The 17,484-nt window shown below is 36.7% G+C and overlaps 9 non-coding genes across 9 annotated transcripts; 5 read left to right on the top strand and 4 right to left on the bottom strand.

The window, feature by feature from the left end:
* Nucleotides 1-2,031: 2,031 nt before the first annotated feature.
* On the bottom strand, nt 2,032-2,103 carry TRNAM-CAU (transfer RNA methionine (anticodon CAU)). The gene has a single exon. It is a non-coding gene; the product is annotated as a tRNA-Met (tRNA).
* Nucleotides 2,104-3,456: 1,353 nt separating this feature from the next.
* TRNAN-GUU (transfer RNA asparagine (anticodon GUU)) lies at nt 3,457-3,530 on the top strand. The gene has a single exon. It is a non-coding gene; the product is annotated as a tRNA-Asn (tRNA).
* A 2,002-nt stretch (nt 3,531-5,532) lies between these two features.
* TRNAM-CAU (transfer RNA methionine (anticodon CAU)) lies at nt 5,533-5,604 on the bottom strand. The gene has a single exon. It is a non-coding gene; the product is annotated as a tRNA-Met (tRNA).
* A 1,353-nt stretch (nt 5,605-6,957) lies between these two features.
* On the top strand, nt 6,958-7,031 carry TRNAN-GUU (transfer RNA asparagine (anticodon GUU)). The gene has a single exon. It is a non-coding gene; the product is annotated as a tRNA-Asn (tRNA).
* A 2,260-nt stretch (nt 7,032-9,291) lies between these two features.
* Nucleotides 9,292-9,365, top strand: TRNAN-GUU (transfer RNA asparagine (anticodon GUU)). Its single transcript has one exon. It is a non-coding gene; the product is annotated as a tRNA-Asn (tRNA).
* Nucleotides 9,366-12,533: 3,168 nt separating this feature from the next.
* Nucleotides 12,534-12,605, bottom strand: TRNAM-CAU (transfer RNA methionine (anticodon CAU)). The gene has a single exon. It is a non-coding gene; the product is annotated as a tRNA-Met (tRNA).
* A 1,352-nt stretch (nt 12,606-13,957) lies between these two features.
* Nucleotides 13,958-14,031, top strand: TRNAN-GUU (transfer RNA asparagine (anticodon GUU)). Its single transcript has one exon. It is a non-coding gene; the product is annotated as a tRNA-Asn (tRNA).
* A 2,260-nt stretch (nt 14,032-16,291) lies between these two features.
* Nucleotides 16,292-16,365, top strand: TRNAN-GUU (transfer RNA asparagine (anticodon GUU)). Its single transcript has one exon. It is a non-coding gene; the product is annotated as a tRNA-Asn (tRNA).
* An 835-nt stretch (nt 16,366-17,200) lies between these two features.
* Nucleotides 17,201-17,272, bottom strand: TRNAM-CAU (transfer RNA methionine (anticodon CAU)). The gene has a single exon. It is a non-coding gene; the product is annotated as a tRNA-Met (tRNA).
* Nucleotides 17,273-17,484: the final 212 nt, after the last annotated feature.

The raw sequence follows: 17,484 nt of genomic DNA, 5'->3' as shown, positions 1-17,484 counted from the left end.
GGCTGGTGGTTCGATATCACCCGGGGACGTAATTGACCTTGTGATCAAATTTTGCTGATCTTTAAGTAGACAAGTCAAAATTTCAAACCACCTCTTATAGTGTAGGGTACCTGGCCTTCTCTGATGCAATCAGAGTCAGATTTGATTAAGTCATTTTATAAAAAACAGGAAGCACAATTTAGCATGGGGTTGCAGAGAAAAAAAATTATGCAGGCAGAGAAATCCAATTGAGTGATTAATCAGCTCTCCATTTTATGGCTTTATTTTTATGCTAACACATTTGCTCTCTGAAAAGTGTCCACAAAGCCAAGTCTCTGATTAACACCTTTGTAGGAATGTTTTTTCACCTATTACTGATTAAAACTTGCTTCATTGAAAAGGCAGCAAGATGCATCCTCATTACAATGTCCACTGAAATAATACAGGTTGACACCAGGAAACATAAACCTCACTGCATACTTGCTGCTTTCTCAAGTGGGAATCTGTTTAATGTGAAAACCAGGTGATATCTAATCAGCACACAGGTAAGAAGTTAAGAAAATCTTTCTTTAAGGGTGAAGATGTTTCTCACAAAATCGTTGCCCCAATGCATCATTGAAATTCAAGATGGAAAGATGATTTTGAAATATCAATTGTACATTTTGCATTGCTCTTCTGGTGACAATGTAGCTTGTTTTTGTCAATTACCATTTCAGTAATAGGGTAAAGAAAATTAAGTGGATTTCTGAAAGAAAACAATGCTGTCAATATACTATTAAAACAAATTAAAATGTTAAAAGTTATTGTACTTTAAGTAAAAATAAAAGAGTCAAAATATCAATTCCAGTTTTGGAAGAATTTAATTAACAAAAAAATAAGAGCACATAGCAGAGGATGGTTTCGATCCACTGACCTCTGGGTTATGGGCCTAGCACGCTTCCGCTGCACCACTCTGCTGCTCATGTAAGTGTCAGAGATCCTGAAGTACTCACTCATCATGTGAAAGTACCAATGTGTTTCTTCGTTGGTCAATGGAAGAAAAATCTTGCAAAACTCTCCAGATTATTGCCTTTTTAACCTTTTTCTAGGAAACTTTCTAGATGAATGCTTTTTAGCCTTTGCCAGTACATGCTTTTGCAAGCTGTCTCTGTGGCGCAACCAGTTAGCGCATTCGGCTGTTAACCGAAAGGTTGGTGGTTCAATCCCACCCGGGGACATAATTGACCTTGTGATCAAATTTTGGTGATCTTTAAGTAGACAAGTCAAAATTTCTAACCACCTCTTATAGTGTAGGGTACCTGGCCTTCTCTGATGCAATCAGAGTCAGATTTGATTAAGTCATTTTATAAAAAACAGGAAGCACAATTTAGCATGGGGTTGCAGAGAAAAAAATTTATGCAGGCAGAGAAATCCAATTGAGTGATTAATCAGCTCTCCATTTTATGGCTTTATTTTTATGCTAACACATTTGCTCTCTGAAAAGTGTCCACAAAGCCAAGTCTCTGATTAACACCTTTGTAGGAATGGTTTTTCACCTATTACTGATTAAAACTTGCTTCATTGGAAAGGCAGCAAGATGCATCCTCATTACAAAGTCCACTGAAATAATACAGGTTGACACCAGGAAACATAAACCTCACTGCATCCTTGCTGCTTTCTCAAGTGGGAATCTGTTTAATGTGAAAACCAGGTGATATCTAATCAGCACACAGGTAAGAAGTTAAGAAAATCTTTCTTTAAGGGTGAAGATGTTTCTCACAAAATCGTTGCCCCAATGCATCATTGAAATTCAAGATGGAAAGATGATTTTGAAATATCAATTGTACATTTTGCATTGCTCTTCTGGTGACAATGTAGCTTGTTTTTGTCAATTACCATTTCAGTAATAGGGTAAAGAAAATTAAGTGGATTTCTGAAAGAAAACAATGCTGTCAATATACTATTAAAACAAATTAAAATGTTAAAAGTTATTGTACTTTAAGTAAAAATAAAAGAGTCAAAATATCAATTCCAGTTTTGGAAGAATTTAATTAACAAAAAAATAAGTGCACATAGCAGAGGATGGTTTCGATCCACCGACCTCTGGGTTATGGGCCCAGCACGCTTCCGCTGCGCCACTCTGCTGCTCATGTAAGTGTCAGAGATCCTGAAGAACTCACTCATCATGTGAAAGTACCAATGTGTTTCTTCGTTGGTCAATGGAAGAAAAATCTTGCAAAACTCTCCAGATTATTGCCTTTTTAACCTTTTTCTAGGAAACTTTCTAGATGAATGCTTTTTAGCCTTTGTCAGTACATGCTTTTGCAAGCTGTCTCTGTGGCGAAATCAGTTAGCGCATTTGGCTGTTAACCGAAAGGTTGGTGGTTCAATCCCACCCGGGGACGTAATTGACCTTGTGATCAAATTTTGGTGATCTTTAAGTAGACAAGTCAAAATTTCAAACCACCTCTTATAGTGTAGGGTACCTGGCCTTCTCTGATGCAATCAGAGTCAGATTTGATTAAGTCATTTTATAAAAAACAGGAAGCACAATTTAGCATGGGGTTGCAGAGAAAAAAAATTATGCAGGCAGAGAAATCCAATTGAGTGATTAATCAGCTCTCCATTTTATGGCTTTATTTTTATGCTAACACATTTGCTCTCTGAAAAGTGTCCACAAAGCCAAGTCTCTGATTAACACCTTTGTAGGAATGGTTTTTCACCTATTACTGATTAAAACTTGCTTCATTGGAAAGGCAGCAAGATGCATCCTCATTACAATGTCCACTGAAATAATACAGGTTGACACCAGGAAACATAAACCTCACTGCATCCTTGCTGCTTTCTCAAGTGGGAATCTGTTTAATGTGAAAACCAGGTGATATCTAATCAGCACACAGGTAAGAAGTTAAGAAAATCTTTCTTTAAGGGTGAAGATGTTTCTCACAAAATCGTTGCCCCAATGCATCATTGAAATTCAAGCTGGAAAGATGATTTTGAAATATCAATTGTACATTTTGCATTGCTCTTCTGGTGACAATGTAGCTTGTTTTTGTCAATTACCATTTCAGTAATAGGGTAAAGAAAATTAAGTGGATTTCTTAAAGAAAACAATGCTGTCAATATACTATTAAAACAAATTAAAATGTTAAAAGTTATTGTACTTTAAGTAAAAATAAAAGAGTCAAAATATCAATTCCAGTTTTGGAAGAATTTAATTAACAAAAAAATAAGTGCACATAGCAGAGGATGGTTTCGATCCACCGACCTCACGGTTATGGGCCCAGCACGCTTCCGCTGCGCAACTCTGCTGCTCATGTCAGTGTCAGAGATCCTGAAGTACTCACTCATCATGTGAAAGTACCAATGTGTTTCTTCGTTGGTCAATGGAAGAAAAATCTTGCAAAACTCTCCAGATTATTGCCTTTTTAACCTTTTTCTAGGAAACTTTCTAGATGAATTCTTTAAAGCCTTTGTCAGCACATGCTTTTGCAAGCTGTCTCTGTGGCGCAATCGGTTAGCGCATTCGGCTGTTAACCGAAAGGTTGGTGGTTCAATCCCACCCAGGGACGTAATTGACCTTGTGATCAAATTTTGGTGATCTTTAAGTAGACAAGTCAAAATTTCAAACCACCTCTTATGGTGTAGGGTACCTGGCCTTCTCTGATGCAATCAGAGTCATATTTGATTAAGTCATTTTATAAAAAACAGGAAGCACAATTTAGCATGGGGTTGCAGAGAAAAAAAATTATGCAGGCAGAGAAATCCAATTGAGTGATTAATCAGCTCTCCATTTTATGGCTTTATTTTTATGCTAACACATTTGCTCTCTGAAAAGTGTCCACAAAGCCAAGTCTCTGATTAACACCTTTGTAGGAATGGTTTTTTACCTATTACTGATTAAAACTTGCTTCATTGGAAAGGCAGCAAGATGCATGCTCATTACAATGTCCACTGAAATAATACAGGTTGACACCAGGAAACATAAACCTCACTGCATCCTTGCTGCTTTCTCAAGTGGGAATCTATTTAATGTGAAAACCAGGTGATATCTAATCAGCACACAGGTAAGAAGTTAAGAAAATCTTTCTTTAAGGGTGAAGATGTTTCTCACAAAATCGTTGCCCCAATGCATCATTGAAATTCAAGCTGGAAAGATGATTTTGAAATATCAATTGTACATTTTGCATTGCTCTTCTGGTGACAATGTAGCTTGTTTTTGTCAATTACCATTTCAGTAATAGGGTAAAGAAAATTAAGTGGATTTCTGAAAGAAAACAATGCTGTCAATATACTATTAAAACAAATTAAAATGTTAAAAGTTATTGTACTTTAAGTAAAAATAAAAGAGTCAAAATATCAATTCCAGTTTTGGAAGAATTTAATTAACAAAAAAATAAGCGCACATAGCAGAGGATGGTTTCGATGCACCGACCTCTGGGTTATGGGCTCAGCACGCTTCCGCTGCGCCACTCTGCTGCTCATGTAAGTGTCAGAGATCCTGAAGTACTTACTCATCATGTGAAAGTACCAATGTGTTTCTTCGTTGGTCAATGGAAGAAAAATCTTGCAAAACTCTCCAGATTATTGCCTTTTTAAACTTTTTCTAGGAAACTTTCTAGATGAATGCTTTTTAGCCTTTGTTAGTACATGATTTTGCAAGTTGTATCATTGGTGCAATCGGTTAGCGCATTCGGCTGTTAACCGAAAGGCTGGTGGTTCAATATCACCCGGGGACGTAATTGGCCTTGTGATCAAATTTTGGTGATCTTTAAGTAGACAAGTCAAAATTTCAAACCACCTCTTATAGTGTAGGGTACCTGGCCTTCTCTGATGCAATCAGAGTCAGATTTGATTAAGTCATTTTATAAAAAACAGGAAGCACAATTTAGCATGGGGTTGCAGAGAAAAAAATTTATGCAGGCAGAGAAATCCAATTGAGTGATTAATCAGCTCTCCATTTTATGGCTTTATTTTTATGCTAACACATTTGCTCTCTGAAAAGTGTCCACAAAGCCAAGTCTCTGATTAACACCTTTGTAGGAATGGTTTTTCACCTATTACTGATTAAAACTTGCTTCATTGGAAAGGCAGCAAGATGCATCCTCATTACAAAGTCCACTGAAATAATACAGGTTGACACCAGGAAACATAAACCTCACTGCATCCTTGCTGCTTTCTCAAGTGGGAATCTGTTTAATGTGAAAACCAGGTGATATCTAATCAGCACACAGGTAAGAAGTTAAGAAAATCTTTCTTTAAGGGTGAAGATGTTTCTCACAAAATCGTTGCCCCAATGCATCATTGAAATTCAAGATGGAAAGATGATTTTGAAATATCAATTGTACATTTTGCATTGCTCTTCTGGTGACAATGTAGCTTGTTTTTGTCAATTACCATTTCAGTAATAGGGTAAAGAAAATTAAGTGGATTTCTGAAAGAAAACAATGCTGTCAATATACTATTAAAACAAATTAAAATGTTAAAAGTTATTGTACTTTAAGTAAAAATAAAAGAGTCAAAATATCAATTCCAGTTTTGGAAGAATTTAATTAACAAAAAAATAAGTGCACATAGCAGAGGATGGTTTCGATCCACCGACCTCTGGGTTATGGGCCCAGCACGCTTCCGCTGCGCCACTCTGCTGCTCATGTAAGTGTCAGAGATCCTGAAGAACTCACTCATCATGTGAAAGTACCAATGTGTTTCTTCGTTGGTCAATGGAAGAAAAATCTTGCAAAACTCTCCAGATTATTGCCTTTTTAACCTTTTTCTAGGAAACTTTCTAGATGAATGCTTTTTAGCCTTTGCCAGTACATGCTTTTGCAAGCTGTCTCTGTGGCGCAACCAGTTAGCGCATTCGGCTGTTAACCGAAAGGTTGGTGTTTCAATCCCACCCGGGGACATAATTGACCTTGTGATCAAATTTTGGTGATCTTTAAGTAGACAAGTCAAAATTTCAAACCACCTCTTATAGTGTAGGGTACCTGGCCTTCTCTGATGCAATCAGAGTCAGATTTGATTAAGTCATTTTATAAAAAACAGGAAGCACAATTTAGCATGGGGTTGCAGAGAAAAAAAATTATGCAGGCAGAGAAATCCAATTGAGTGATTAATCAGCTCTCCATTTTATGGCTTTATTTTTATGCTAACACATTTGCTCTCTGAAAAGTGTCCACAAAGCCAAGTCTCTGATTAACACCTTTGTAGGAATGGTTTTTCACCTATTACTGATTAAAACTTGCTTCATTGGAAAGGCAGCAAGATGCATCCTCATTACAATGTCCACTGAAATAATACAGGTTGACACCAGGAAACATAAACCTCACTGCATCCTTGCTGCTTTCTCAAGTGGGAATCTGTTTAATGTGAAAACCAGGTGATATCTAATCAGCACACAGGTAAGAAGTTAAGAAAATCTTTCTTTAAGGGTGAAGATGTTTCTCACAAAATCGTTGCCCCAATGCATCATTGAAATTCAAGCTGGAAAGATGATTTTGAAATATCAATTGTACATTTTGCATTGCTCTTCTGGTGACAATGTAGCTTGTTTTTGTCAATTACCATTTCAGTAATAGGGTAAAGAAAATTAAGTGGATTTCTTAAAGAAAACAATGCTGTCAATATACTATTAAAACAAATTAAAATGTTAAAAGTTATTGTACTTTAAGTAAAAATAAAAGAGTCAAAATATCAATTCCAGTTTTGGAAGAATTTAATTAACAAAAAAATAAGTGCACATAGCAGAGGATGGTTTCGATCCACCGACCTCACGGTTATGGGCCCAGCACGCTTCCGCTGCGCAACTCTGCTGCTCATGTCAGTGTCAGAGATCCTGAAGTACTCACTCATCATGTGAAAGTACCAATGTGTTTCTTCGTTGGTCAATGGAAGAAAAATCTTGCAAAACTCTCCAGATTATTGCCTTTTTAACCTTTTTCTAGGAAACTTTCTAGATGAATTCTTTTTAGCCTTTGTCAGCACATGCTTTTGCAAGCTGTCTCTGTGGCGCAATCGGTTAGCGCATTCGGCTGTTAACCGAAAGGTTGGTGGTTCAATCCCACCCAGGGACGTAATTGACCTTGGGATCAAATTTTGGTGATCTTTAAGTAGACAAGTCAAAATTTCAAACCACCTCTTATGGTGTAGGGTACCTGGCCTTCTCTGATGCAATCAGAGTCATATTTGATTAAGTCATTTTATAAAAAACAGGAAGCACAATTTAGCATGGGGTTGCAGAGAAAAAAAATTATGCAGGCAGAGAAATCCAATTGAGTGATTAATCAGCTCTCCATTTTATGGCTTTATTTTTATGCTAACACATTTACTCTCTGAAAAGTGTCCACAAAGCCAAGTCTCTGATTAACACCTTTGTAGGAATGGTTTTTCACCTATTACTGATTAAAACTTGCTTCATTGGAAAGGCAGCAAGATGCATCCTCATTACAATGTCCACTGAAATAATACAGGTTGACACCAGGAAACATAAACCTCACTGCATCCTTGCTGCTTTCTCAAGTGGGAATCTGTTTAATGTGAAAACCAGGTGATATCTAATCAGCACACAGGTAAGAAGTTAAGAAAATCTTTCTTTAAGGGTGAAGATGTTTCTCACAAAATCGTTGCCCCAATGCATCATTGAAATTCAAGATGGAAAGATGATTTTGAAATATCAATTGTACATTTTGCATTGCTCTTCTGGTGACAATGTAGCTTGTTTTTGTCAATTACCATTTCAGTAATAGGGTAAAGAAAATTAAGTGGATTTCTGAAAGAAAACAATGCTGTCAATATACTATTAAAACAAATTAAAATGTTAAAAGTTATTGTACTTTAAGTAAAAATAAAAGAGTCAAAATATCAATTCCAGTTTTGGAAGAATTTAATTAACAAAAAAATAAGTGCACAAAGCAGAGGATGGTTTCGATCCACCGACCTCTGGGTTATGGGCCCAGCACGCTTCCGCTGCGCCACTCTGCTGCTCATGTAAGTGCCAGAGATCCTGAAGTACTTACTCATCATGTGAAAGTACCAATGTGTTTCTTCGTTGGTCAATGGAAGAAAAATCTTGCAAAACTCTCCAGATTATTGCCTTTTTAACCTTTTTCTAGGAAACTTTTTAGATGAATGCTTTTTAGCCTTTGTTAGTACATGATTTTGCAAGTTGTATCTGTGGTGCAATCGGTTAGCGAATTCGGCTGTTAACCGAAAGGCTGGTGGTTCGATATCAGCCGGGGACGTAATTGACCTTGTGATCAAATTTTGCTGATCTTTAAGTAGACAAGTCAAAATTTCAAACCACCTCTTATAGTGTAGGGTACCTGGCCTTCTCTGATGCAATCAGAGTCAGATTTGATTAAGTCATTTTATAAAAAACAGGAAGCACAATTTAGCATGGGGTTGCAGAGAAAAAAAATTATGCAGGCAGAGAAATCCAATTGAGTGATTAATCAGCTCTCCATTTTATGGCTTTATTTTTATGCTAACACATTTGCTCTCTGAAAAGTGTGCACAAAGCCAAGTCTCTGATTAACACCTTTGTAGGAATGTTTTTTCACCTATTACTGATTAAAACTTGCTTCATTGGAAAGGCAGCAAGATGCATCCTCATTACAATGTCCACTGAAATAATACAGGTTGACACCAGGAAACATAAACCTCACTGCATCCTTGCTGCTTTCTCAAGTGGGAATCTGTTTAATGTGAAAACCAGGTGATATCTAATCAGCACACAGGTAAGAAGTTAAGAAAATCTTTCTTTAAGGGTGAAGATGTTTCTCACAAAATCGTTGCCCCAATGCATCATTGAAATTCAAGATGGAAAGATGATTTTGAAATATCAATTGTACATTTTGCATTGCTCTTCTGGTGACAATGTAGCTTGTTTTTGTCAATTACCAGTTCAGTAATAGGGTAAAGAAAATTAAGTGGATTTCTGAAAGAAAACAATGCTGTCAATATACTATTAAAACAAATTAAAATGTTAAAAGTTATTGTACTTTAAGTAAAAATAAAAGAGTCAAAATATCAATTCCAGTTTTGGAAGAATTTAATTAACAAAAAAATAAGTGCACATAGCAGAGGATGGTTTCGATCCACCGACCTCTGGGTTATGGGCCCAGCAAGCTTCCGCTGCGCCACTCTGCTGCTCATGTAAGTGTCAGAGATCCTGAAGTACTCACTCATCATGTGAAAGTACCAATGTGTTTCTTCGTTGGTCAATGGAAGAAAAATCTTGCAAAACTCTCCAGATTATTGCCTTTTTAACCTTTTTCTAGGAAACTTTCTAGATGAATGCTTTTTAGCCTTTGTCAATACATGCTTTTGCGAGCTGTCTCTGTGGCGCAATCAGTGAGCGCATTCGGCTGTTAACCGAAAGGTTGGTGGTTCAATCCCACCCGGGGACGTAATTGACCTTGTGATCAAATTTTGGTGATCTTTAAGTAGACAAGTCAAAATTTCAAACCACCTCTTATAGTGTAGGGTACCTGGCCTTCTCTGATGCAATCAGAGTCAGATTTGATTAAGTCATTCTATAAAAAACAGGAAGCACAATTTAGCATGGGGTTGCAGAGAAAAAAAATTATGCAGGCAGAGAAATCCAATTGAGTGATTAATCAGCTCTCCATTTTATGGCTTTATTTTTATGCTAACACATTTGCTCTCTGAAAAGTGTCCATAAAGCCAAGTCTCTGATTAACGCCTTTGTAGGAATGGTTTTTCACCTATTACTGATTAAAACTTGCTTCATTGGAAAGGCAGCAAGATGCATCCTCATTACGATGTCCACTGAAATAATACAGGTTGACACCAGGAAACATAAACCTCACTGCATCCTTGCTGCTTTCTCAAGTGGGAATCTGTTTAATGTGAAAACCAGGTGATATCTAATCAGCACACAGGTAAGAAGTTAAGAAAATCTTTCTTTAAGGGTGAAGATGTTTCTCACAAAATCGTTGCCCCAATGCATCATTGAAATTCAAGATGGAAAGATGATTTTGAAATATCAATTGTACATTTTGCATTGCTCTTCTGGTGACAATGTAGCTTGTTTTTGTCAATTACCATTTCAGTAATAGGGTACAGAAAATTAAGTGGATTTCTGAAAGAATACAATGCTGTCAATATACTATTAAAACAAATTAAAATGTTAAAAGTTATTGTACTTTAAGTAAAAATAAAAGAGTCAAAATATCAATTCCAGTTTTGGATGAATTTAATTAACAAAAAAATAAGTGCACATAGCAGAGGATGGTTTCGATCCACCAACCTCTGGGTTATGGGCCCAGCACGCTTCCGCTGCGCCACTCTGCTGCTCATGTAAGTGTCAGAGATCCTGAAGTACTCACTCATCATGTGAAAGTACCAATGTGTTTCTTCGTTGGTCAATGGAAGAAAAATCTTGCAAAACTCTCCAGATTATTGCCTTTTTAACCTTTTTCTAGGAAACTTTCTAGATGAATGCTTTTTAGCCTTTGCCAGTACATGCTTTTGCAAGCTGTCTCTGTGGCGCAACCAGTTAGCGCATTCGGCTGTTAACCGAAAGGTTGGTGGTTCAATCCCACCCGGGGACATAATTGACCTTGTGATCAAATTTTGGTGATCTTTAAGTAGACAAGTCAAAATTTCAAACCACCTCTTATAGTGTAGGGTACCTGGCCTTCTCTGATGCAATCAGAGTCAGATTTGATTAAGTCATTTTATAAAAAACAGGAAGCACAATTTAGCATGGGGTTGCAGAGAAAAAAAATTATGCAGGCAGAGAAATCCAATTGAGTGATTAATCAGCTCTCCATTTTATGGCTTTATTTTTATGCTAACACATTTGCTCTCTGAAAAGTGTCCACAAAGCCAAGTCTCTGATTAACACCTTTGTAGGAATGGTTTTTCACCTATTACTGATTAAAACTTGCTTCATTGGAAAGGCAGCAAGATGCATCCTCATTACAATGTCCACTGAAATAATACAGGTTGACACCAGGAAACATAAACCTCACTGCATCCTTGCTGCTTTCTCAAGTGGGAATCTGTTTAATGTGAAAACCAGGTGATATCTAATCAGCACACAGGTAAGAAGTTAAGAAAATCTTTCTTTAAGGGTGAAGATGTTTCTCACAAAATCGTTGCCCCAATGCCTCATTGAAATTCAAGATGGAAAGATGATTTTGAAATATCAATTGTACATTTTGCATTGCTCTTCTGGTGACAATGTAGCTTGTTTTTGTCAATTACCATTTCAGTAATAGGGTAAAGAAAATTAAGTGGATTTCTGAAAGAAAACAATGCTGTCAATATACTATTAAAACAAATTAAAATGTTAAAAGTTATTGTACTTTAAGTAAAAATAAAAGAGTCAAAATATCAATTCCAGTTCTGGAAGAATTTAATTAACAATAAATTAAGTGCACATAGCAAAGGATGGTTTCGATCCACCGACCTCTGGGTTATGGGCCCAGCACGCTTCCGCTGCGCCACTCTGCTGCTCATGTAAGTGTCAGAGATCCTGAAGTACTCACTCATCATGTGAAAGTACCAATGTGTTTCTTCGTTGGTCAATGGAAGAAAAATCTTGCAAAACTCTCCAGATTATTGCCTTTTTAACCTTTTTCTAGGAAACTTTCTAGATGAATGCTTTTTAGCCTTTGTCAGTACATGCTTTTGCAAGCTGTCTCTGTGGGGCAATCGGTTAGCGCATTCGGCTGTTAACCGAAAGGTTGGTGGATCAATCCCACCCGGAGATGTAATTGACCTTGTGATCAAATTTTGCTGATCTTTAAGTAGACAAGTCAAAATTTCAAACCACCTCTTATGGTGTAGGGTACCTGGCCTTCTCTGATGCAATCAGAGTCATATTTGATTAAGTCATTTTATAAAAAACAGGAAGCACAATTTAGCATGGGGTTGCAGAGAAAAAAATTATGCAGGCAGAGAAATCCAATTGAGTGATTAATCAGCTCTCCATTTTATGGCTTTATTTTTATGCTAACACATTTACTCTCTGAAAAATGTCCACAAAGCCAAGTCTCTGATTAACACCTTTGTAGGAATGGTTTTTCACCTATTACTGATTAAAACTTGCTTCATTGGAAAGGCAGCAAGATGCATCCTCATTACAATGTCCACTGAAATAATACAGGTTGACACCAGGAAACATAAACCTCACTGCATCCTTGCTGCTTTCTCAAGTGGGAATCTGTTTAATGTGAAAACCAGGTGATATCTAATCAGCACACAGGTAAGAAGTTAAGAAAATCTTTCTTTAAGGGTGAAGATGTTTCTCACAAAATCGTTGCCCCAATGCATCATTGAAATTCAAGATGGAAAGATGATTTTGAAATATCAATTGTACATTTTGCATTGCTCTTCTGGTGACAATGTAGCTTGTTTTTGTCAATTACCATTTCAGTAATAGGGTAAAGAAAATTAAGTGGATTTCTGAAAGAAAACAATGCTGTCAATATACTATTAAAACAAATTAAAATGTTAAAAGTTATTGTACTTTAAGTAAAAATAAAAGAGTCAAAATATCAATTCCAGTTTTGGAAGAATTTAATTAACAAAAAAATAAGTGCACATAGCAGAGGATGGTTTCGATCCACCGACCTCTGGGTTATGGGCCCAGCACGCTTCCGCTGCGCCACTCTGCTGCTCATGTAAGTGCCAGAGATCCTGAAGTACTTACTCATCATGTGAAAGTACCAATGTGTTTCTTCGTTGGTCAATGGAAGAAAAATCTTGCAAAACTCTCCAGATTATTGCCTTTTTAACCTTTTTCTAGGAAACTTTCTAGATGAATGCTTTTTAGCCTTTGTTAGTACATGATTTTGCAAGTTGTATCTGTGGTGCAATCGGTTAGCGAATTCGGCTGTTAACCGAAAGGCTGGTGGTTCGATATCAGCCGGGGACGTAATTGACCTTGTGATCAAATTTTGCTGATCTTTAAGTAGACAAGTCAAAATTTCAAACCACCTCTTATAGTGTAGGGTACCTGGCCTTCTCTGATGCAATCAGAGTCAGATTTGATTAAGTCATTTTATAAAAAACAGGAAGCACAATTTAGCATGGGGTTGCAGAGAAAAAAAATTATGCAGGCAGAGAAATCCAATTGAGTGATTAATCAGCTCTCCATTTTATGGCTTTATTTTTATGCTAACACATTTGCTCTCTGAAAAGTGTGCACAAAGCCAAGTCTCTGATTAACACCTTTGTAGGAATGTTTTTTCACCTATTACTGATTAAAACTTGCTTCATTGGAAAGGCAGCAAGATGCATCCTCATTACAATGTCCACTGAAATAATACAGGTTGACACCAGGAAACATAAACCTCACTGCATCCTTGCTGCTTTCTCAAGTGGGAATCTGTTTAATGTGAAAACCAGGTGATATCTAATCAGCACACAGGTAAGAAGTTAAGAAAATCTTTCTTTAAGGGTGAAGATGTTTCTCACAAAATCGTTGCCCCAATGCATCATTGAAATTCAAGATGGAAAGATGATTTTGAAATATCAATTGTACATTTTGCATTGCTCTTCTGGTGACAATGTAGCTTGTTTTTGTCAATTACCAGTTCAGTAATAGGGTAAAGAAAATTAAGTGGATTTCTGAAAGAAAACAATGCTGTCAATATACTATTAAAACAAATTAAAATGTTAAAAGTTATTGTACTTTAAGTAAAAATAAAAGAGTCAAAATATCAATTCCAGTTTTGGAAGAATTTAATTAACAAAAAAATAAGTGCACATAGCAGAGGATGGTTCGATCCACCGACCTCTGGGTTATGGGCCCAGCAAGCTTCCGCTGCGCCACTCTGCTGCTCATGTAAGTGTCAGAGATCCTGAAGTACTCACTCATCATGTGAAAGTACCAATGTGTTTCTTCGTTGGTCAATGGAAGAAAAATCTTGCAAAACTCTCCAGATTATTGCCTTTTTAACCTTTTTCTAGGAAACTTTCTAGATGAATGCTTTTTAGCCTTTGTCAATACATGCTTTTGCGAGCTGTCTCTGTGGCGCAATCAGTGAGCGCATTCGGCTGTTAACCGAAAGGTTGGTGGTTCAATCCCACCCGGGGACGTAATTGACCTTGTGATCAAATTTTGGTGATCTTTAAGTAGACAAGTCAAAATTTCAAACCACCTCTTATAGTGTAGGGTACCTGGCCTTCTCTGATGCAATCAGAGTCAGATTTGATTAAGTCATTTTATAAAAAACAGGAAGCACAATTTAGCATGGGGTTGCAGAGAAAAAAAATTATGCAGGCAGAGAAATCCAATTGAGTGATTAATCAGCTCTCCATTTTATGGCTTTATTTTTATGCTAACACATTTGCTCTCTGAAAAGTGTCCACAAAGCCAAGTCTCTGATTAACACCTTTGTAGGAATGTTTTTTCACCTATTACTGATTAAAACTTGCTTCATTGGAAAGGCAGCAAGATGCATCCTCATTACAATGTCCACTGAAATAATACAGGTTGACACCAGGAAACATAAACCTCACTGCATCCTTGCTGCTTTCTCAATTGGGAATCTGTTTAATGTGAAAACCAGGTGATATCTAATCAGCACACAGGTAAGAAGTTAAGAAAATCTTTCTTTAAGGGTGAAGATGTTTCTCACAAAATCGTTGCCCCAATGCATCATAGAAATTCAAGATGGAAAGATGATTTTGAAATATCAATTGTACATTTTGCATTGCTCTTCTGGTGACAATGTAGCTTGTTTTTGCCAATTACCATTTCAGTAATAGGGTAAAGAAAATTAAGTGGATTTCTGAAAGAAAACAATGCTGTCAATATACTATTAAAACAAATTAAAATGTTAAAAGTTATTGTACTTTAAGTAAAAATAAAAGAGTCAAAATATCAATTCCAGTTTTGGAAGAATTTAATTAACAAAAAAATAAGTGCACATAGCAGAGGATGGTTTCGATCCACCGACCTCTGGGTTATGGGCTCAGCACGCTTCCGCTGCGCCACTCTGCTGCTCATGTAAGTGTCAGAGATCCTGAAGTACTTACTCATCATGTGAAAGTACCACTGTGTTTCTTCGTTGGTCAATGGAAGAAAAATCTTGCAAAACTCTCCAGATTATTGCCTTTTTAAACTTTTTCTAGGAAACTTTCTAGATGAATGCTTTTTAGCCTTTGTTAGTACATGATTTTGCAAGTTGTATCATTGGTGCAATCGGTTAGCGCATTCGGCTGTTAACCGAAAGGCTGGTGGTTCGATATCACCCGGGGACGTAATTGGCCTTGTGATCAAATTTTGCTGATCTTTAAGTAGACAAGTCAAAATTTCAAACCACCTCTTATAGTGTAGGGTACCTGGCCTTCTCTGATGCAATCAGAGTCAGATTTGATTAAGTCATTTTATAAAAAACAGGAAGCACAATTTAGCATGGGGTTGCAGAGAAAAAAAATTATGCAGGCAGAGAAATCCAATTGAGTGATTAATCAGCTCTCCATTTTATGGCTTTATTTTTATGCTAACACATTTGCTCTCTGAAAAGTGTCCACAAAGCCAAGTCTCTGATTAACACCTTTGTAGGAATGTTTTTTCACCTATTACTGATTAAAACTTGCTTCATTGGAAAGGCAGCAAGATGCATCCTCATTACAATGTCCACTGAAATAATACAGGTTGACACCTGGAAACATAAACCTCACTGGATACTTGCTGCTTTCTCAAGTGGGAATCTGTTTAATGTGAAAACCAGGTGATATCTAATCAGCACACAGGTAAGAAGTTAAGAAAATCTTTCTTTAAGGGTGAAGATGTTTCTCACAAAATCGTTGCCCCAATGCATCATTGAAATTCAAGATGGAAAGATGATTTTGAAATATCAATTGTACATTTTGCATTGCTCTTCTGGTGACAATGTAGCTTGTTTTTGTCAATTACCATTTCAGTAATAGGGTAAAGAAAATTAAGTGGATTTCTGAAAGAAAACAATGCTGTCAATATACTATTAAAACAAATTAAAATGTTAAAAGTTATTGTACTTTAAGTAAAAATAAAAGAGTCAAAATATCAATTCCAGTTTTGGAAGAATTTAATTAACAAAAAAATAAGTGCACATAGCAGAGGATGGTTTCGATCCACTGACCTCTGGGTTATGGGCCTAGCACGCTTCCGCTGCGCCACTCTGCTGCTCATGTAAGTGTCAGAGATCCTGAAGTACTCACTCATCATGTGAAAGTACCAATGTGTTTCTTCGTTGGTCAATGGAAGAAAAATCTTGCAAAACTCTCCAGATTATTGCCTTTTTAACCTTTTTCTAGGAAACTTTCTAGATGAATGCTTTTTAGCCTTTGTCAGTACATGCTTTTGCAAGCTGTCTCTGTGGCGCAATCGGTTAGCGCATTCGGCTGTTAACCGAAAGGTTGGTGGTTCAATCCCACCCGGGGACGTAATTGACCTTGTTATCAAGTTTTGGTGATCTTTAAGTAGACAAGTCAAAATTTCAAACCACCTCTTATAGTGTAGGGTACCTGGCCTTCTCTGATGCAATCAGAGTCAGATTTGATTAAGTCATTTTATAAAAAACAGGAAGCACAATTTAGCATGGGGTTGCAGAGAAAAAAAATTATGCAGGCAGAGAAATCCAATTGAGTGATTAATCAGCTCTCCATTTTATGGCTTTATTTTTATGCTAACACATTTGCTCTCTGAAAAGTGTCCACAAAGCCAAGTCTCTGATTAACACCTTTGTAGGAATGTTTTTTCACCTATTACTGATTAAAACTTGCTTCATTGGAAAGGCAGCAAGATGCATCCTCATTACAATGTCAACTGAAATAATACAGGTTGACACCAGGAAACATAAACCTCACTGCATCCTTGCTGCTTTCTCAAGTGGGAATCTGTTTAATGTGAAAACCAGGTGATATCTAATCAGCACACAGTTAAGAAGTTAAGAAAATCTTTCTTTAAGGGTGAAGATGTTTCTCACAAAATCGTTGCCCCAATGCATCATTGAAATTCAAGATGGAAAGATGATTTTGAAATATCAATTGTACATTTTGCATTGCTCTTCTGGTGACAATGTAGCTTGTTTTTGTCAATTACCATTTCAGTAATAGGGTAAAGAAAATTAAGTGGATTTCTGAAAGAAAACAATGCTGTCAATATACTATTAAAACAAATTAAAATGTTAAAAGTTATTGTACTTTAAGTAAAAATAAAAGAGTCAAAATATCAATTCCAGTTTTGGAAGAATTTAATTAACAAAAAAATAAGTGCACATAGCAGAGGATGGTTTCGATCCACCGACCTCTGGGTTATGGGCCCAGCACGCTTCCGCTGCGCCACTCTGCTGCTCATGTAAGTGCCAGAGATCCTGAAGTACTTACTCATCATGTGAAAGTACCAATGTGTTTCTTCGTTGGTCAATGGAAGAAAAATCTTGCAAAACTCTCCAGATTATTGCCTTTTTAACCTTTTTCTAGGAAACTTTCTAGATGAATGCTTTTTAGCCTTTGTTAGTACATGATTTTGCAAGTTGTATCTGTGGTGCAATCGGTTAGCGA

This window comes from Pseudophryne corroboree, chromosome 4 (genome assembly GCF_028390025.1).
Source record: "Pseudophryne corroboree isolate aPseCor3 chromosome 4, aPseCor3.hap2, whole genome shotgun sequence".
Taxonomy (NCBI): domain Eukaryota; kingdom Metazoa; phylum Chordata; class Amphibia; order Anura; family Myobatrachidae; genus Pseudophryne; species Pseudophryne corroboree.
Note: the sequence above shows the minus strand (reverse complement) of the source record. Positions and strands in the feature narration are given on the sequence as shown.